Below are 22,574 nucleotides of genomic sequence, written 5' to 3' on the forward strand. Positions count from 1 at the left end.
ACGCCGTGTTGTTCGACGAAGGCTGTCTTTCTGTGACTCGCCGTTGCCCTACATATCCTCAGACATACCTAAAAGAGAATGTACGGGGTGCCCTTTTAAAATAGGTCATTTTCCTTTATGGGTGTGCCTCCTGCACTCTCTCAATTCCTCTTCGTACCTGTGACACGCCCTTTATTTTTTTAGATGATGGTTTCTTCCCTGTTCTTAGTCCAGAAATTACGTCCCGTAATAGAAAGAGATGCAGGGTGGTTGTTTATAGACTTAGGGGAAAGGGGCCTGCCATTGGGTCACCCTTAAGTGATGACTAGGTTGGATTAATGGCTGAGGAGTCTGAAATGCTGAAAGGTATGCTGAGTGTCGATATGCCTAGAAACTATTGTATGATGCATTGCTGATTTACCATTGTTACCGAGTCAAGATAAATTTGCAGCTGGGTACCGAAAGAGATCTTTCTACAGTGGCCTAGACTATAAATGTACCAACTTTGGTGCAGTCTTCTAGTTCGAGGAGAGGGTGAGATCGGAATCCGCTATTACGCTAACGCGGGTGGTTTACAACAAATGTTGCAAGGGTGGTAAGGTGTATATTACACCTTTTAACAAGCCACCCTTGTTTCTCTCTGAGTTGCTGAGATAGAAGGGTCCCTCACGTAGCAGAGAGTTTATAAAAAAAATTTGTCAGTACAATTGCCTCTTCGCATTTACTTCCATGGGAACTATTGTTGACCGTTCTGTAAATGATGGTAATGGTCCAAATATATACAAAATAATCGGACAGGTTTGTCATCGAATGGGATCTCTTATGCCTAAGGAAGGAAATACCCCTAAGTATGCCGAACTCTATATATATGTTACCCAGAATGAGGTGCAAAACAGGATTCGGGCTTTAGAAAAGGGTGAAAAGAGTGATGGTGGTTTAGATGAATCTATTGTTGAAGGCTTGATGCATATGCTTGATACACACAATTCTTATGTCAAAACATTTAGATCAGCTAGAGAAATACTAGCAGCCAATAAGCATGCTGAGATAGCCATTCGTTTAGTTGCCCCTGGAGAATCTGATGGTCCACAGTTTAGCCTTCCTACAACTGATGAGCTAGCGTCTTCAATGTTTGGTGAGTTCACGGTGGAGGCTTCTTGTCGTGACATAATAATACACGGTAGAGATGACAATCTGTAGCAAATATCTTCTTTGCAAACTTCATATATGCCTTTGGAGTATCCTCTTCTCTTCCCCTATGCAGAACGTGGGTTTCAGCTCGGGCTTAAATATATTGGTTCAGACCCTTTAGATACTAGAAAAAGAACAAGGCTCACTATGCAGGACTATTATTCCTATTGTCTCCACTATAGACAAGAGCAGCATAATCCATAATTTCCTCACAGGCCATTGTAGATGCACGCGTTTGCATAGACGAGTGGAGGCTGCATTTCATCATGAAGGCTAATAATTATCTTAGAGCAGAGAACTTGCAAGGAGTCACTGATGCTATTGGAAAAGGGCAGACAGATGCAAGTTCTGTTGGCAAGAAAAACATACTTCCATCCTCTTTCACCAGTGGCCGGGGTTATATGATTGAGAACTTCCAGGACGCAGTAGCCATTTCACGTGTCTTTGGCCCACCAGACCTTTTCACCACCTTTACCTGTAATCCCAAGTGGCCTGAGATAACAGAAACCCTATGTTCTGAGCCTGGCCAGATGCCCTCAGACAGGGCGGATCTTCCGGTCAAGTTTTATCACATGAAGCTCAATGACTATATTCATGATATTAAGAGTGGGGAGGCCTTTGGTCCTGTCGTAGCGGGTAAAACGTGCTTTGCGATTCCTCTCATTTCTTTTCTTCTATTCTTTTCCACCTCAGCTCGTGATTGTTTTTTTATCCCTTTGTTCACAATACTGCACACTATGGAGTTCCAGAAAAGAGGGCTTCCTCATGCCCATATCCTGATCTGGCTTGATAGGAAAAAATGGGAGGTTAGTCCTGCTTTAATTGACTCTTTTATATCGGCTTCCATCCCTGATCCTATTGTGGATCCTCTTGGATACGTTCTTGTTTCTGAACACATGATGCACGGTCCTTGCAGGGAAGATGGTGTTAAATGTCCTTGCATGAAAGATGGATTGTGTTCAAAAAAATTTCCTAAGTCATTTCAGCTTGAGACCTCTCTAGATGATAGTGGATTCCCTGTGTATAGTCGCCCAGACAACGGCCGTTTTATAGTTAAAAAAAGGTCAGGCTTGATAATAGGCATGTTGTTCCTTATAATCTGCTCATACTAAAAAAATACCAAGCGCATATTAACGTTGAGTGGTGCAATAAAACCCATGTCATCAAGTATCTTTATAAGTATGTTACAAAGGGTCCTGATTTTTCAAAAACTTTGTTTGAAAGCATCAAAACAAGCATGGTATTGAGATTGATGAGATCATGGAATATATACAATGCCGTTACATATGTGATAAAGATGGTTGCTAGAGGATATATGGCTTTGATATACACAGTAAGATGCCTTCTGTTGAAAGATTGCCTATTCATTTATTAAATAAACACATGGTGCGTTTCAATGTTAAAGCAAACCTGAAGTCAATTGCTGACGATGCGTGGTTATAGAGAACAATGTTAACTAAGTGGTTTGTAGCTAATAGATGCCATGCAAATGCTAGGTCTCTTACTTATTGTGACTTCCCAACCAAATGGACTTGGCTAGCAAGCAAAAAACAATGGATTCCTAAGACCTCGAGCTATAGGATTGGTAGAATTTATTCTGTTCACCCTACAACTTGAGAACTTTTATATGTTAGAATGCTCCTGATGGTTGTCAAAGGTGCCATGTCTTATACGGATGTTAGAACTTATAATGGGATTGTGTATGAGACCTTTAAGGAGGCATGTGCTGCTAGGGGCTTGCTTGGAGATGATCTTGAATGGTATAGTGAGTTTGATGAGGCTTTGACATGGGGTATGGGAGATCAGTTACGCAGGCTTTTTGTTACAATAATTGTTCATTGTGGTGTTAATGATGAAAATGCTTTCTTCGAAAAATATTGGTCACACTTAGCTGAGGATATTAAGTACAATATCAAGCGCTCTTTTCGTGATTTTAATCATGTTGTACCTCCTGATGAGCTGAGAGACATCTTACTTGATAAGTTGACAGTTCTATTTAGTAAAAATGATTCTAATATTCTAGACCACAAGCTGCCATTAAAGACTACATATGATGATAACTCTAATGACAATGACATGGTAACTGATGGACTATCTGCTGATCCTAAAAGTGAACTACTAAAGGCAGAAACGATGTACAACCAATTAAATCCAGATCAACTCCTAGCTTATAAGAATATTATCGACAGAGTTGTGTCTGGAAAACCTGGCTTTTTCTTGGTTTCTGGATATGGTGGAACTGGGAAAACTTTTCTCTGGGGTTCCATAATTGCTTATCTTAGAGGTAAAGAAAGGATTGTTCTCACAGTTGCATCTTCTGGGGTTGCAGCACTTCTTTTGCCTGGAGGTAGGATTGCTCATTCTAGGTTTAAAATACCAATCAGTCTAGATGACAATGGAACATGTGATATAAAAAGATCTAGCAAACTAGCAGAGATGATCGAATCAGCCTCCCTGATAATATGGGATGAGGCTTTAATGACGCATCATAGATGTTTTGAGGCTCTGGATCGTAGCTTACGTGATAATATGTCTGCCGACGATCCTTCTATAGCTGACATGCATTTTGGTGGTAAGGTTATGGTCCTGTGTGGCGATTTGAGACAGATTTTACCAGCCATTGAGGGTGGGACTCGCTCACAGGTTATAAATGCTGATATTACAAATTCACCTCTATGGCGTTTTATAGAAGTTCTACGTCTTAACGTAAACATGCGTTTGGCTGTGCAAACAACAGATCCTGTTTTACAAGCTGAGATAGCTTCTTTTGTTGGTTGGATCTTGAGTATTGGTGATGGTACATCGCCTTGTGTTACTAGACAAGGGGAGTGTGAGCCAAGTTGGGTAACAATTCCTGATGATATGTTGATCCATTCTGAGGATAATAGAATATGCGCTATTGTTAATGCTGTATACACAAACTTTGCTAAAAATTGTTCTAATCAAAAGTATTTGTGCCAAAGGGCTATCTTAACAACAACAAATGATCTAGCTCAAGAAGTTAATGACCATGTGCTAGCCTTAATGCCTTCTGCTGAGAGGGAGTACTTAAGCTATGATTCTATAGGAAATGCTGCTGACTCAATGCGTAATATAGATGTGTTTTATCCTATCGAGTACCTCAATACAATTAAAATTAACAATTTCCCACAGCACAAGTTGCTATTGAAAAAAGGCGTGCCAATTATGCTCCTTAGAAATTTAAGTCAGGCAACTGGTCTTTGTAATGGTACTCGTCTTGTTGTCTCTAAACTTGGTGAGAAAGTCATTGAGGCTATTATCATGACTGGTTCTAATATTGGGGATGTTGTGTACATTCCAAGGATTTGCCTCACTACCAAGGATCCTAAATGGCCATTTACTTTACATCGTCGCCAGTTTCCAGTCAGGGTTTGTTCTGGCATGACTATCAATAAGAGCCAGGGACAGACTCTCTCAGCTGTTGGGTTATACCTGAAAAACCCTGTTTTCACTCATGGCTAGCTTTATGTGGCGGTTTCACGTGTGACTTCCAAGAAAAGCTTGAAAATACTTACCGAGAACGAAGATGGCACACTTGGATCTCAGACTAGAAACATAGTTTTCTCTGAGATCTTTGAGTCTTTGGAATAGTACTTACATCGTGCTTTATTTTGCGAGCTGCTTTTGGTCTCACTACTACTTGCTGCCTCTTAGTCTCTATTATTGTATGCTTCCTAATTTGGTGAAGTATTTCGGTTGTCTGCTCCCTTTTCAATAAGATTTGAGGCTGTAAATGTTGTTTTATCTGTTGCTGCTCATTACCTAAGATAGCATCTATTGTTCTTTTCTGTGCATCTATGTACGTGTTAAAGGTATTTTGGTATTTCGCTTAGTATGTCTCTTCACTTGACTTCGATTAGGTATGCTATCATATTGCAAAACCTAATATGCTGCTTCTTTGTGTGTTTTTACCCTCCTAAGCAAAAGCGACTTTGTATTTCCAGATGGCGCATCAGATGCTCCCTGAGATACACAAACACAGTAGGAAGTGGGTTGTCTCTGTCCTTGTCTTGCGCCTATGGTTTTATCGTGGGGGGGACTGACAATGGGCCTATCCAGCACATGGACTTAGTTGTTCTTGATAGCCAGGTTTGTCTTTACATAGCTAGCTCAATGCCAAGTGTCCATATTTGGCCTAGGATACCTTTCTGATTGCTGTTTTTGTTGGCAGGGCAACCATATGTATGTGCAGATACCTCCTCAGCGAGCAGAACAACTAAAGGATGAGGTGCAAGAAGGAAAGGTCTACATGATGAGCAGCTTCAACTATGTTGAAGCAAATACAACTTGTCTGTTGAGAGTCGCTTCATGATTCAGTTCACCAGGTTTAGCAATGCTATTTTACGCCTAGGCTTGGAAGCAGATTACCCGTTCTACACCTACAATTTGATCCCATTTTAGGACATCCCTAGGCCATGTGGCCCACCGCCTCATTTCCTTGGTAAGTTGTGTCACTGCACATCTAAGTACATTAAAACTACTTGTCAAATATCTGGAGTCTGATGCTCTTGCAAATTCTATGGTTCTGAAGATGTCATTGGAAGAATAACTGCCGTTTCTGATGTGGTCACTATCCGATCAATGCATCAGCCAGAGCCATCAAACACGAAGACAATAATCCTCACTGACTTATAGTAAGTGTCGTTTGCTTATTATTATGTATGCACCATTCTAGGCCGTCTACTCGTTTGTTTGTTTACTGATTTGTTCATCGTATGAAACCTATAGGGGCAAGGAGCTAAGGCTGGTCCTCTGGGGTGATCGAGCGATTGAATTTGAAGAAGAAGTAGTGCGGGCAAGAGACGAAAAGGCTGTGATTGCAATTTTCGTAGGAACACTACCTAAAATAAATCAAGGTAGTCAACCTATTGCATCTTATACATCTATGCATTCTGTATTGTACAACCTTTTCATCCTATGTTCAGTGCAGCCTCTTAACCCTCTATATTGTTCAATAACTATGCAGGTGTTCAAGGACTTAGTGGTAGTTCTGCTTCCCGTTGATACATTGACGAGGATCTCCCAGTGATAAATGACTTCTGCAACAGGTGATTTCTATATGCCTTCTAATTGGCTTCTCTTGCTTTAACCATGAATATGAAGACAATGTTGTTTTCTTTGTCACGCTGCTAACTATCTCCCCTGTTGCGTATTAAAATAGGTTGGGGACTAATTTCAAACCCATTGATAACAATGCTGCTTTGACCGAGGGTGCATTTACTACCCGTATCTATGCTGATCCAGTTGAAAAGACCGTGTCAGAGCTCCTCCGCCTGAACCCTTACGAAAACAAGCTGTCCTCACTGTCTTTTCCTCTATATGTTGTTCCCACTTTTCCTGATCATGTGCTCAACTGCAAGTTATGTTACTTCGACAGGAAAAATGGTTCATATGTACTGTTACTGTCCAGAGGCTCAATCCTGATCAGCGCTAGTGGTTCTTCTCTTGCTCCTCCTGCAACAAGACCTCTACAATAGTTGCATCGAACTACCGATGCGCCAATCCTAACTGCTCATCCATAGCAGCACATGAGACGTATGTGCCTTCCTAGACCTTTGTCTGCTGTTTCTTTTGTTTTGTGTTGTTTGTTTCCTCAGGCTTCCTGCCTGATTTATTTAGACATGCCTCTTCTATGTTCTATTAGTCCTTTACTACAATCCTCATTATATTCGTGTCATGTGCAGGTACTGTATTTCGGTATTTGCGAGTGATGACGTGGGTGAGGCTGAGTTCACCATGTTTGATAAAGTTGGAAAAGCAGCTGTTGGAAAACCACTCCTCAATTTACTGAAGCTTAGAAACCCAGGACTTCCAACCATACGCGAGATAGCTCGTGTACCGATGGTTGATAGGATTGCTCCACCAGAGGTTACCCAGATTATTGGGCAGAAGTATAAACTTCTTGTGTCCATTGCAAAGATAAGCTTTGCAACCACAAGCACACAGTTATCATTCCAAGTTCTGAAAATTATGGAAACCTACAAGCCTGAGTTAAGCTCATCTGCCTTTGACTGTGTCCCTGGATCATCTGGAGCATCATCCTCTGCTTCCCTCACTGACATTCCAGTATCTTCTGAGATGTTTACACCCAGTACCCCAAGCATCAAGCAAGCCCAGCCTGGCAGCTCCTCAGGGAGCCATGCTATAACTTTTCCATCACCTATAGGCGTGGTGTGTTGTTTTCTTATTCTACCATCCGTCGCTCGATTTATTCAATCAAGATGCCCGGAAACTAATTCAATTCTTCTCATTTCCTTTTTTACACTCAGGCGCAGACACCAACTTCAAAGCTCAGTGTTGGTCTCCTTTCATCTACATCTCCAGGGTATGCCTCTTTGGAAAGGACTACTGCAGTATTTTCTAATGCTTGCTTGCTCTTATGATCGTATTTTCTTTTCTAGCAAATCACCATGCCCACCCAGCAAGACCAGGCGTGCTTTATTTATCGGCAATGACAAGAAGCTCCCTCTGGCAGAGGATCCTCCAAAGAAGTTTGACGAAATAGCCGCGGTAAATATTTCTTTGCTCCGCCTGAGATACCTGTGAACACACATGTGCTAACTAACGCATAATATTATAAATGTACGCATGCACGTTTAGTAAATGAGCAGCATGGTCACGCGCCGATACATAAGTGTCAAGGCAAAATCATACTATTGTATAGCCTAATAACCATCCAATATCGATATGTTATGTCTCTCTATTATCAAGCTTAAGTATATGATGGGTGCTCCAGGAGAGCGATGATGAAAAAGCGGAAGATCCTTCTGGTGCTGCTAATGCAAAAGATGATAAGAGCCCACTTTAGAAAAACAAGAAGTACTGCTTCTTACATTCCACTAATATAGCTGGTTTCCAAACCTGTGTATAGCATTCCGCTTATTTATTTTTGACTAACACACCTTGAAATAAAGGAACCCCGTTGCTGGAAAAGGAGCAGGAGCAGGGAAGAAAACAGAGCAGCAGTGACTCCTTTGCCCTGCCTATGCAACCTTAAAATATCTATAGGTACACCACAATTTCCCTATATACTACTATTCTTGGACTTATTTTGCCGTTCTCATACTTGGAACTGGTTTCTGAAACTTCGCATTCTACTATAGGTTATCTATCCTATGTACATTAGCTTCTCCTCAGCAAGATTGAAGGAGAAAGATGGCGGATTATGCATCTAGCTTTGCTCACGACAACGCTCCATCACAATGCTCTTTGACCAGCTACAAGCAGAGCCCGTTGCCGTGTATGCTTCTTGCATAGACCTTGGTGTGGTTGTATGCTTCTTACGAAGCATGACTAAAACTCCTCTATTTATATGTCTGTGTGCTAAAAGGTCTTTGGCTGCTCAAGTATAATCAAGTGAACTCCTCTATATAATCAAGTGAACTCTAGCCTATTATGTGTGTGTTGTTCGATTATGATTTGCCTTTTTATGCGTGATATGCTACCCCATAGTCTGCAGATGATTTCTTCTTCTCATAGATAATTTTGTCTCCCCTCTGTTTTAGACTCTGGTCATCTCCTCCTTTTTTCATAGCCTTTAAGGCTCTGGCCCATTCCTGTTTTTACTTTGGCCCAGTAGGCTCGTTCTTGGCCGTGCCTCATATCCAGATAGGTTGTGTGGCTGAGGACCAGCCTTATGTGCTGTCCCCCATAAACTGCACGCTCTCTTGCTCCACCCCACCAATCCCGATGTCACACTCTCCGCGCATCCATTTCTAGGGTTTCTTCCCTCGCTACATCTTGGTGCCCTAGGCTTATGGTGTCTTCTTCAACCGATGAAGCTGCATCCTATACTGCCGTTTCAGTTCAAGGTAGATTCCATTCTTTCCATGTTCCTCTAAGTTCAGCCGCTGCCCCTGTATTCTTAGATCCAGTCGTCCTTTCTCAGCACCTAAGCTGGCGGATAGCCTAAACTATTTTATAATCTTGCTAGGTATTTCGTCCTCGTCTATCTCTTCCACAAGAAATATTACAAGAGCTTTTCTTTCTTATGGTGAAACAAAATGCCCAGAGACCCGGACACACTACCATTTCCAAATCATCTTCTCTCCTGATAGTAGAATTGCACGAAGGCACTTTGATAATGCATTGGCTAGAGCTTTTCAGCTTGAATGCGATGAAATTGTTACCATTGATACTCCTGACCAGGAATTCTTAATTAGCATCCCAAACAAGCAGCAGAACAGACAAGCAGTCGATTTTCTTTAGTCCGAACGGAGGCTTAACCTGGGTAATATATACTTTATGACTCTCTGTACATATGAAAACTCAACATTTTGTGGCACACCAGGCTATGATTTCAATGATAACCATGTCGGATCCCAGGTTTTAGTTGAAATAACAAACCCCCCGCTGCACCTTTGGACATTCAAGACAGTGGATTTTATGCTGCATCCATATTGTGTTGTCTCTGAGCTTTACCCTGACACAATCACCTACAACGATCTTCTCGCGTTCCGGTGCATCTGTTGGACAGACACACCAGAAAATGTGCCATTGCGGATGAATATCAAGATCAGACATATGTTTAGGGATCGAGCAAACACAGCAGCAGGGATCCACTTGGACATGTTCACTGTGCTTATTAGTGTGCTTAACAACCCTTTCAGGAAGATAATGAGGCCCATTGAGCCATTACCACCTGTGCCAGATGCTCAGGACATCACCATCGATGCTGCTACCCCACACTGTTTTCTTCAAGACACGGAGGTCGACCCCGATAGATTCTAGGAGCTATCACATTTTATAATCCTCAAATCAGAAGATGGTGTTGAACCCATAGACACAGAGGAAATATTTTCTGCGGTCATTCGATATATACCAGCGTCAAGATATGTCATGGTGAAGTCGATTAGCTTTGATGCTTTCCTTGTATACTATCAAGGGGATGTTCAGTATGCTACATTTGCAGCATTCAGATCAACTATTCTGGCAAGGGGACACATTGAGCTAGGCGGCCACATCTTCAAGGCTATTCCTTGGTGTTCTTCTTATGGTCGCCAGCAAATTTCTCTTACCCGATTTATTCGTGTGAGTATAAGTGAACTTCCAGCTGGAGTCCTCCGACACGAGATAGCAAGCCAGCTGTTGAGCCCATTTGTTTTGGTTGAAGGGAATGATTTGCCTAGACAGGGCTTCATAAATACACATATATATGACTGTTTCGGCTGGGTTGACAGTGTGCTTGATATCCCAGACTATATTACCATCTACATAACGCCACGTGGATGCGAATCAGACTATATGCATACAGGACATCATTACGTGCCGCTGTACACACGATAGGCAAAGATAACGGTTAGATCTTCAACTATGCTGGAAAATTAAGGTATACTATATGTGTGAGTCAATTTATGTACACATACTGACAAGGTCCTATGATATAACAGTTAGCTTGTTTCTTCATTTCCCATAGGAATATTGCTGCGATGAAGCCTACAAAAGTTGATGTATTCTGCTCTCTGAGCAAACTGCTATACATCATATAGGGGAGAAGATCGAAAACTTCAACTACCTATTACAGATGTCTTATTAGCAAGCAGCCTTACTATGCTACCAGTGTCTTTTTATTTTCAAACTGTAACACCAGTTTAAGACATGTATTACCTGCTTCTCTTTTCTATTACCTGCGATCAACAATTACCGTGGCCCTCTGTGTACCTTTCTATTTGCATTTTTCCTTTCCAACTACTATGGAGACCCTTGGGAGTTGTGGTGTATGGGCCCGGAGACAATAGGCCAGCCAAAAGATATTAGCAAGCAACCTTACTATGCTACCAGTGTGTTTTTATTTTCAAACTGTAACGCTAGTTTAAGACCTATATTACCTGCTTCTCTTTTCTATTACTTGTGATCAACAATTACCGTGGCCCTCTGTGTACCTTTCTATTCACATTTTTCCTTTCCAACTACTATGGAGGCATTTGGGAGTTGTGGTGTATGGGCCCAGAGACAATAGGCCAGCCAAAAGGCCCATAGACATATCATATATTGCTATGAAGGCAGCCAGATGAAACCCTAGATCGGCAGAGTGTTCTCTCCCGCATGTTTAGTGCCTCGCTCCCAAACAATGACCACACCGGCGCGAGCACAGTCAATATTGCTAGCCGCTGTTTCTCCATGGGTTTCAGCATCTGGATGCCCAGAGAAGTCCTCAGCAGGACCACAGGTAACTACCCTTACGATTCAGTGATGTAGCCGCAGATCTATGTGCCCTCTTTCTGATTAAGCTTGCAGCTGTGGTCGTTGTTTGATCTATCTACCTGATTTCACAGGAGATGCCACTGGATGCAGAGGAGATACATGCCAGGTTTTCTCCGGATGAAGAATACTCCAACAGTAACCAATCTGAAGGCTAGCTGCTTGAGGTGGCTTTCTTTCAGAAAAATAAACAAGCATTCCTTTGACCAGAATGATTTCCTTGGTATGCACTAAAGCTGTTCCGAATATTTGATGTAGGAGGAGGTGCCAGGCATGGAAGAGGCCTACACTCAGTATGAGAATTCACAGCCCTGCTATGAGGTTGGTAATTATATAGTAGAAAACAACCGATACTTTAGTTATCTGTTGTAGATAGTTTTTCTATGCCTATTTCCTCTCATTAAGATGCGTAGTTTAAGCTTCCTGGGCTTATTATGAAAACTATTTCTTAGTGTCATGAAGTTTTAAGCAGGCAAAAAGATATGCCTGTACTAACACCACTCAGCAATACAAAATTTAACCCATGAAAACCAATGCTGGCGTGGTCATCTAAAAAGAATACACCAAGTACTTCCATACAGGCACACACCAAAGTCTTTTTGTTTCATACATGCACGACACTAGACAGCTTCCTGCATTGTTTTAGTGTTGGATGTGTGTTCGTACACAAGTCTTTCACACCAAAGTCTTTTTGTTTCATACAGGCACAATACTCTTGTTTATACATTGCATTCAAGATTCAATTCACACTTGTGATAGTTATCAGTTCATACTTGTGATAATTAGAACCTACTAGGTAGTAAATGTTGTGGTCTACACCGTCGATGCATAGCTTATGCTTATACAAGTGATCATATACATACTTACCTTCATCAACATCTTGTGCATAAAGTTGTCCAGGATAAATTAGTTATCTTCATTCCAGCTATTACCATAGCAAAAACTAATATGGTGTTAGTTTTGCTTGGGTTATTCAAAGTACACTTTCCCCTCTAAAAGCTTTTACCTGCTGAAATATGATTCATGCCCTCGCGCCTAATGACACCCGTTTAAAATCACATGCCATACCACCGATGATCAAAATCCCTTACAGGATGATGCTGGATGTTCTTTTAGAGACTTTAGAACTTCCAACAACTGAGTATCGAAGCAAAGCATGTGATGGCGGTAGAGTATGTGTCACTGTTTTTTTTTCATACGCCCACATCATATGTTGAAGATCATGGCAGTCGTATGGCTATTCCCGGGGTGCAGTGTATCGATCATGCAATGTCAGAGGACACAACTGCCATGGAAGCAATTGGATACATAAAATGCATGGTTAACACTTAACTAAGAGACTACAATTAGAGCAACATGAAGAAACTGGATGAGGAAAACCAGTCTCTAAAGCATGAACTAGCAGCGGTGAAGTATAACAAGCAGAAAACAAAGGCGAAGACTAGATCCATCAAGAACAAATTAATGATGGCTAGGTATAAGAACAAGACAAATGCTATGGGCTAGTTCGTTCTTACAAGATCCATGCATGGATTATCTGATCATATATGCAATGTGACAGCGCTCATGAGATCATCTGGGAAAGAACCCATGGATCAGCTTATGAACGAACCTCTTAACAACATTGAGAAGATAGCAGAAAGGCTCAAGCGCAGGGTGCTCAAATCAGAAAAGCAACTGAAAAGTATCAGGAGAGGTTTATAGAGTTCTATTCTACAAGAATGGTTCCTAAACTAGACCTTTTAGAATTGTAGTCTATTTCGATCCTTTTGTTTAACCACATAGATTAACCGTAATGTATAAGTATATTTCTCTGTCCGTGTAAGACTTGCCAAGACTGTGTGTAAGAACTAATGATGGCCCTGTTAAGACTCTATTGCTTGCACCGTTTATGTCTATGTGGCTTTTTATTTAATTTTTAGTGCCATTTATTTCTCTATAGCTGGCATAGCCAAGGCCATCAATATACTTCAGGATTCCTATTGCGTATACAATTCCTGTTTCTGCAGACAGCAAAGCTAAATTCGCTAATGCAGTGCAAAATAGCTTGTTTCTATCTGGCTGTGAAAATGGGATCACATGGCTGTGGAGTGGGCTCATAATCTAAAATGCACGCGCTAAAAAATGAATAAATCCTTGGGCCTGGTGTCCATAACAGGTCGCACTGAAAACCCTTGGCAAGCCCACAACAGTCGATATACAGCAAGCACACCAGCTCCAACTCACAGATTCAAGGGTTTCAATCAGCCACATCCATTTTCAGTTTGATTTACCGCCCCTCGAGCCACCTCTATCTTCCAACTCTGTAAATCACACATCCAGTGCAAGGATATGGCGGGCGAGGATTCGGATTCTCCATTGGACGAAGAACTCATGGTCAGGGGCCTTCCATAGGTACGTGCCTCAAGACAATTGGGTAATTTACTTCCTGTTTATATGGTCGATTAAAGCATATGTGCAACGACATCTTTGTCCATTTGCGTGATGAATGCCTGATTTACAACTTGCAGATGTCGCCAATCCATGTCAACATAAGCAAACGTTACATTCTTCAGCAGGCCATGAACCTCTTAAGCTACAAATCACTGACCATGACCTACTTGACCTGGGAGAACATGGCCTAATTGCCTCTCTTTCAATCAATTTACCACCTCATAGAGGCTGGGCAGCCACAGAACCCAAAAAATGTATGGGGATTTCAAAAGTACATCCCACGAAGCTGATGAATCAGCTAATGTAGCTGTGATAAGCTATCTACAAGAAAACAACATAGTAGTATTTGATGATGCAAACCTACAACCCCTGAAGAAATACAGAAGAGAATTTCTACAAGCAACATCCTGGTCATGGGGTTTTGAGAAATCTACTATGCAATTTAAAAAGCAAGTCAAAGCCATGGAAAGAGATAGGATGCAACCATTAACACTGCTGCTTTCATCCGATGATGACAGTCCAAATACACCACTTCTTGAGGTATATTAGACATACTTTTGTCTTAGTTTGTGTACCAGTTTTACACATACAAAAAATAGACCATGCATATCTCATAACAAGTTTCAGGAACCCGATGATGAATTAGTTGCAACACCTGAAGCAGAACCACAGTTTAATGGCAGTGCAGCGAACACACCGCCAGCTGAAGTGATCTCTAACCTATTTCCTGCCACCAGCAAGTTGGACCCAGGAATCGCAGGTAATAGAACTACTAGGTAAAACACTCACAAGAAAAACCTACTAAATCAACTATCTTCCTCTTTGACTAACCAGCAAAGCACTGTATACAGGGTGTGTGGAAAAAGAAGTGCAAAGAGAGCATTGTTCGACCATGGCAATGAGCTGTAAATCCAAGCAACAACGTCGGCTAGGATACTTTTGAAAGCTAGCTTAAAGGCATTACCAAAACTTATTATCCTTCGTGCGGAGTATTTTGATGCGACCAAAACTTTAATCCTATGTTATGAAATTCCATGTACTGACTATGCTATATCTATGTGAATACGCTTAATTACTCCAGACAAACAGAATTGCAATGTTAGGCAAAAGCATATAGCTCACTAATAGTTTAGAGTCTTCATCATCATTGCATTACATAGATAGCATAGAGGATACATTAGTGCCAAAAGAAAAGCATCCTAGCTCCCTTGACCCAACAGACCTAACCGCAGTCTATGAAATGACTGAACATTACTAAACATAGGCATACCATCATACTAGAGAACATATATACATATCCTTGTAGAACACCTTCCCATCTTCCTCCTTCCAAACTGCACCACAGAAACCTACAGAAACCCATACTTACTTAGACCAGGAAATAAACTAAATATTTCTTTCAGAAATAAAAATCTGTTTTATACACCAACCTCTTCAGATTGTGTGCACAGTGAGCACTGGCACCCCCTTGCAATATCGGAGAGAAAAGACACAGATTTCCCCTTCTTTCAACTTCGCTCTTTCCGCAAAGCGGCTCTAGTTATGTGTTATAGCAGCCCTCTTGTCAACCCCTTTCATCAGTCGAACATAGGTTAAACAACGCCCAGATGAAAGCTTAATCCGCATTCGATCGACCGGAGTGGAGAGAAACTTCATCAGGTGCTTCTCAGTGAACAAAGTAGAGAAGTACTACAAGCATTCAACAGACTTATAGTTAGACACTATGATTTATAGAGTAGGCAAATATACATATAGGCAAATAAATTTGCTTCTCACCATTCTCTGCCCAGCTTTAGTAAAAGTCTTGTTCATCTCACACACATAGTGCCTAATAGCAGGCTTAACAGAACGGACGTAGCAACTAAGACGCTTTCGAGCACACTTTGACATCATAAATTTCTTTGAATACATCCAGTCGGCTTCAGAATTAGGATCATATCCTAAGAACAAAAGTAAAATAATTAATTTCCTATCTACAGAAAGAAACACTCTGGATTATCTAGCATTAGTCCTTACCAACTGAATACTCCCTAGGGCAGTCACACACATCCTTGCATGTCTTCTGAAGCTTCTTTTTCTTCATATGGTAGCACATGCCTCAATAGTTCAACAGATAAATGACCCATAAGCGCAAATGATTAAAATACAGATCATGGCCACATTTTATTAGGTCAAATGTCTGATGTTTAGCATTACTAAAAGTACCTTCATCAGAGCTTGTGTCCACACTGGCATCAGAGCTGCTGTACGCCCGTTCATCAGAGCTCGTGTCCACAGCTTCATCAGAGCTGGTGTACGCGCGTTCATCAGAGCTCGTGTCCAGAGCTTCATCAGATCTGCTGTCCGCGCTCTCATCAGAGCTAATGTTCACAGGATCATTGATGCGATCTCCCCTCATGCATGTCTGTGCTTCAAACCCTAAACAACAAAGATTTCCAATCGGCACAAACTATGTGGAAACAGGCAGAAAACATCATGCTGAAAAAAGATAGCAATGGAGTAGGAGTCGGCTTAAAAAGAAAGGAGTTGCCAAATCCAAATGAATGCGGACCAGATCCATGTTTCAAATAAGCTCCAGCCAATCAGAAAGGGGAAGAAATCTCACTAGCATGCAAACGCTAGGGTTCGTCTCTCAACAAACGGTTTAAGCACCGAACGGAGATGCCGAGGAAAAGGAAGAGCAGGGGACCGATGCCTGCCGCTTCATATTCTACAGCGAGCGGGCCAGACAGAAAAATTGTCCGTGGGCCAAACAACAAGCAGGCCAACCCAGTAAACTTTAAATACTCTGTCAATAATATTAGACATGCTTCTAAAAGAAAACAGACACATACCTCTTTTTTGGAGGGGAAACAGGCACATACCTTTCAGTCCACATAATACATGCATATGCCTCAGTAATTGGTACAACCGATTTTTATTGAGAGACACAACATTTTCAAAACACTTCTATCTTAATTTTTCATAGCAACGACTGTTTTTTTGTTCCAACTTTGACTCTATGCTATTAAAATAAACCAAGTATATTAAGATAAACCGACTATATTCATATATGCCTCAGTAATTGGTACAGCCGATTTTTATCGAGAGAGACACCATTTCAAAACATAGCTAAACCCTAGAAGCCTAGCTTGTATGAATTCTCATCTTTTCTATGGACTAAACCCTCCGGCTTATATATGCACCGGAGGGGTACAGATGCGGTTTACAAGGGAAGGAAACAATACATTCGAACTCCAATCTTGCCCTCCACACATCCAGGAGTCCTATCCGAACACGAGGAATAATCTTCCGTTCTATCATCACGGCCCGTCAGTCCAACCCATGTTCAAATAGGCCGGACACCTGAGGACCCCCGAATCCAGGTCTCCCTCAGTAGCCCCAGAACTTGCCTTCAATGATGACGTAGTATCCGGCTTATGTCTTCAGCTTTGCAAGGTGGGTTCTTCATTATACTACGGACCAACGATAGTCTGGCTCTGACCTTTATATTCCCGCGCGCCGGGTGAATATGAACGGTCCATGAATTTTTGCAAATAAGCCCCTCACCATGCTCGGACGACATCTATATAAAGTGATTTAGATCCCCAAATGCCATCTCACATCGCGCAAAAGAAAAGACATCAAGATTAGCTATGAAAAAAGCCTTCCAACATGGCCAGTGCTCCAGGCTCTTCTTCGCGACCCCATGGCCCTCAAGAGGGTGATCAGCAGAGTTGCTCAGTGCCTCATCTTTTGTAGCAAAGGACGAGCATGGACAAACTCTTATATGATGTAAAGCGCTCCCGAGGACACATGGGAGTATCATCAAGCTAGTTTTCATCACGTTCATATGATTCGCGTTCGGTACTTTGATAATTTGGTATGTGGGTGGACCGGTGCTTGGGTGCTGCCCTTACTTGGACAAGTATCCCACTTATGATTAACCTCTATTGCAAACATCCGCAACTACAACAAAAGTATTAAGGTAAACCTAACCCTAGCATGAAACATATGGATCCAAATCAGCCCCTTACGAAGCAATGCATAAACTAGGGTTTAAGCTTCTTTCACTCTAGCAACCCATCATCTACTTATTACTCCCTAATGCCTTCCTATAGGTCAAATAATGGTGAAGTGTCATCTAGTCGATGTTCACATAACACCACTAGAGGACAGACAACATACATCTCATCAAAATATCGAACGAATACCAAATTCACGTGACTACTAATAGCAAGACTTCTCCCATGTCCTCAGGAACAAAAGTAACTACTCATAAAGCGTAAACATGTTCATAATCAGAGGGGTATTAATATGCATATAGGATCTGAACGTATGATCTTCCACCAATTAAACCAACTAGCATCAACTACAAGGAGTAATTAACACTACTGGCAACCTACTAGCACCAATCCCGGACTTGGAGACAAGAATTGGATACAAGAGATGAACTAGGGTTTTGAGATGAGATGGTGCTGATGAAGATGTTGATGGAGATTGCCCTCTCCCGATGAGAGGAGCGTTGGTGATGACGATGGCGATGATTTCCCCCTCCGGGAGGGAAGTTTCCCCGGCAGAACAGCTCCACTAGAGCCCTAGATTGGTTCCGCCTCGTGGCGGCGGAGTTTCGTCCGAGATGATGGCTTATGCTTTTTTTCCATTGAAAGACTCCATATAGCAGAAGATGGCCACCGGAGGGCCACCAGGGGGCCCACGAGGTAGGGGCGCGCCCAGGGGGTAGGGCGCGCCCCCCACCCTCGTGGGCAGGGTGTGGCCCCCCTGGTGAAGTTCTTGCTCTCAGTATTTTATATATATTTGGAAAACATCTTCCGTGAAGTTTCAGGACTTTTGGAGCTGTGCAGAATAGGTCTCTAATATTTGCTCCTTTTCCAGCCCAGAATCCCAGCTGCTGGCATTCTCCCTCTTTATGTAAACCTTGTAAAATAAGAGAGAATAGGCATAAATATTGTGAAATAATGTGTAATAACAGCCCATAATGCAATAAATATTGATATAAAAGCATGATGCAAAATGGACGTATCAACTCCCCCAAGCTTAGACCTCGCTTGTCCTCAAGCAAAAAGCCGAAATCGAAAAATATGTCCACATGTTTAGAGATAGAGGTGTCGATAAAAATAAAATACGGACATGAGGGCATCATGATCATTCTTAGAACAGCAACTCATATAATTCTTTGTCATGTAATCTCTAATGCTAGAGTAATAATTCAATCACAATATCAAGTATGAATCATAAACTTCATTGAAAACTAACAAACTACAATCTCAGTCATTGAAGCAATTGCAATTTATCATAACATAGGAAAGAGTCAATGTATAAGAGCTTTTCGGCAAGTCCACATACTCAACTATCATATAATTTTTCACAATTGCTGACACTCACGCAATACTTATGGGTATGGAGTTTTAATCGGACACAAAGAAAGATAGGGGCTTATAGTTTTGCCTCCCAACGTTTTACCTTAAGGGTAGTGTCAACAGTAATAGTTCATGAAAACTCACATCCAATTAGCCATATATACCAGGATCTTTCCAACATATTGTGCTTGCCAAAGGATAAAATGCAAAAGGAAGGGTGAAGATCACCATGAATCTTATGCACTCTAGGAGATAAAAGTAAAAGATAGGCCCTTCGCAGAGGGAAGCAGAGGTTTCCATGCGCTTTTATGGTTGGATGCACAAAATCTTAATGTGAAAGAACGTCACTTTATATTGCCACTTGTGATATGGACCTTTATTATGTAGTATGTCGCTTTTATTACTTCCATATCACACGATCGTATAAAGCTTATTTCCTCCACACCAATCAATCGTACATATTTAGAGAGCAATTTTTATTGCTTGCACCGATGACAACTTACTTGATGGATCTTACTTAATCCATAGGTAGATATGGTGTACTCTTATGGCAAGACTGGTTTAAGGGTATTTGGAAGCACAAGTAGTATCTCTACTTGGTGCAATGAATTTGGCTAGCATGAGGGGAAAAGGCAAGCTCATCATGTTGGAAGATCCAAGACAATATAATTCATCTCAGATGTAAGAAAACATAACCCATTATGCTGTCTTCCTTGTCCAATGTCAACTCTTTAGCATGTCATATTTTAATGAGTGCTCACAATCATAAAAGATGTCCAAGATAGTATATCTATATGTGAATACCTCTCTTTCTTTATTACTTCCTATTAATTGCAACGATGACCAAAACTGTGTTTGTCAACCCTCAACAACTTTTATTCATCATACTCTTTCTATGTGAGCTCATTACTCTCCATAAGATTCACATGATCTCTTTGTTTGTTTTTATTCCTTTCTCTCTTCTTTTATTCACTTAGGATCATGGCAAAATAATCAAGCCCTTGACTCAACACTAATCTTTATTATATAGCTCACGGACTCGATTACATAGAAGGATAATAAAGCAAAAATCACAACTAGATCATACTAAGAACTTTTATTCTACTAGATCAAGATATTACCAAAAGGATCAAACTAAGAAAAACGGTAAAGATAAAAGTGATGGTGATATGATACCGGTGCACTCCCCCAAGCTTGGCAGTTGCCAAGTGGAGTGCCCATACCAGATACTCAATTCTTCTTTGTTGGTGGAGACAATGGTGATTTTGTTGATGGCGTAGGCTTCTTCCTTAATTTGCGCCCGAGGACAGAATTTTGGTCCCTTAAGTCCTCGATCTCCTGCTCCAAGATCAGTATCTTTTTGCATAGTTCCTGTTTGCTTTCCTGCAAGAGGCTAAAAGGGATAAACTCGATCTTTGGTTTCTTCACTCTATCAGGGAGGCTTGACTTTTTGAACTCCACATGCATGTCCCCAGGTTGAGGTAGTGGGACTTCATCTTCATCTGAGCTCGTCTCCTCCTTTCCCTTAGGTTCATAGTCCTCTTCTTCCGTAGTCCAACCACAATGCTCCACATCCCCATAGACATTAGGGTCTGCAAGGTGATCAACCACATAGCTCTCTCCTTCCGAATCCTGGGACGACATGTTGCTCAAATCTGCAGCAAGACAGCTCGAAACAAACAAAGGAGATTTTTGCGTGATACGGGAGTCAAAACCTCCGGGAGATTATATAATGATTTTTTACCGACCAAAATACGTGTCATGTACGAAAACGGAGTCCGAAGAACACACGAGGTGCCCACGAGGTAGGGGGCGCGCCCAGTAGGGTAGGGCGCGCCCTCCACCCTCGTGGAGCCCTCGTGTCCTTCCTGTGTAGCGACCAGACCAAAAACGGTCCAATCTCTGTGCTCAGTTCATCCCTGGATCAGTAATGCTGACACCACACAGTACTTGAAGGATTTATAACAGAGTAGCAATCACACACTTATTACATTGAGTGTCTCAAAAGAGAACTTATTACAATAAATATGGCTTAAGGCCATCTAATAACGATAACAACGGAAGGCTTGGAAGATAAGTGAGTCCATCAACTCCAACGGCATCACTGAGTATAGAACCACGACCTAAAAACTCCTTAATCGTCGTCTGAAAAGTCTGCAACATGAACGTTGCAGCCCGAAACGGGTCAGCACATGGAATATGCTGGCAAAGTAACACATAGAGAGTAATGGAATGAAATAGCTATTCTATATGCATATTTGGCTGGTGGAAAGCTCTATGGTTACAGTTTTGCGTAAAGCCAATTTTTCCCTACTGCAAAGGAATAAATTTTATTTAACTATCATGGTAGTTGTTAAACATTGAGAATGGTTGACAGCATTCTCAATCCCAATTAAGCATCATCATTAAACAAAACCCAACAAATTAAATTTTAGAGTAACATGTTGAGATTCACATGATAATCCAGGTCCATAACCGGGGACACGGCTAATCATGATTAGTTTATACACTCTGTAGAGTTTTGCGCACTTTTCCCCACAAGACTCGATCGCCTCCATTTGGTTTGTCGCACTGCATGGTGTTTGAGAAGACGGATGACCGAGACATAGTCTTTCAGAAGCGCTAGCACCTTACGATCGGGTAGACCGTTACACCTACTTTCCCCTACATCTGCTAGTCTACCACTGTAAGAGTTCGCACAACTTAATCAACTATGCTAGAGCCCATAATAGCTTGTGGCTGCAGACGGAAGTTTCTAGCATGAATAATCTCATGATCCCTTTTAGCCTGGGTGGCGGTCCATAAAGAAAACAGGCAATCCTGGAATACCCAGGTACCTCAATCCACCCAGATGCGTGCTTAAGTTTCCACCTTAAATAAACCATTAATTAACAATCTCACATCTGTCATGGATACACTCACCCAATCCACGTCTACTAGCATAGCATGGCATAATAAGCAAACATAGAAGTAACTCCCAAAGATTTGATAATAAACAGGTAATAGGTACTACTTCAACTACTTCCCAAACCCACAATTTAATTAGATCCTAATCATGCAATGTGTGAGGATTGATCTAATGCAATAAAACTGGGTAGTGGGAAAACATGATCAAAGTGTTACTTGCCTTGCTGGTGATCCGGGAAACCTAGCGATTCGAAGTAGCAAGCGGCGCACTCCGAGTACTCTATCGCAAACAAACAAGCATACAATAAGTACTCAACTAATGCATAGGTACAACTCAAATAAGAGATCTAACCAGAAAGTTCAACTTAAGAACTCCGGTTGGCAAACAGACTCAAATCGAACGAAGCAACGAAAGACAAACGGCAAAAGAAACAAGCTTCGTTTACTATTCTGGGTGTAGGGCAATTATTATAGTGACAAAAA

The 22,574-nt window shown here is 41.5% G+C and overlaps 2 pseudogenes; both read left to right on the plus strand.

The window, feature by feature from the left end:
* Positions 1-708: 708 nt before the first annotated feature.
* LOC147965009 (uncharacterized) lies at positions 709-4,653 on the plus strand (annotated as a pseudogene).
* Positions 4,654-12,407: 7,754 nt separating this feature from the next.
* On the plus strand, positions 12,408-13,095 carry LOC147965010 (uncharacterized; annotated as a pseudogene).
* Positions 13,096-22,574: the final 9,479 nt, after the last annotated feature.

Source organism: Triticum urartu, chromosome 6A (assembly GCF_056163025.1).
Source record: "Triticum urartu cultivar PI428250 chromosome 6A, HENAU_Tu73, whole genome shotgun sequence".
Taxonomy (NCBI): Eukaryota; Viridiplantae; Streptophyta; class Magnoliopsida; order Poales; family Poaceae; genus Triticum; species Triticum urartu.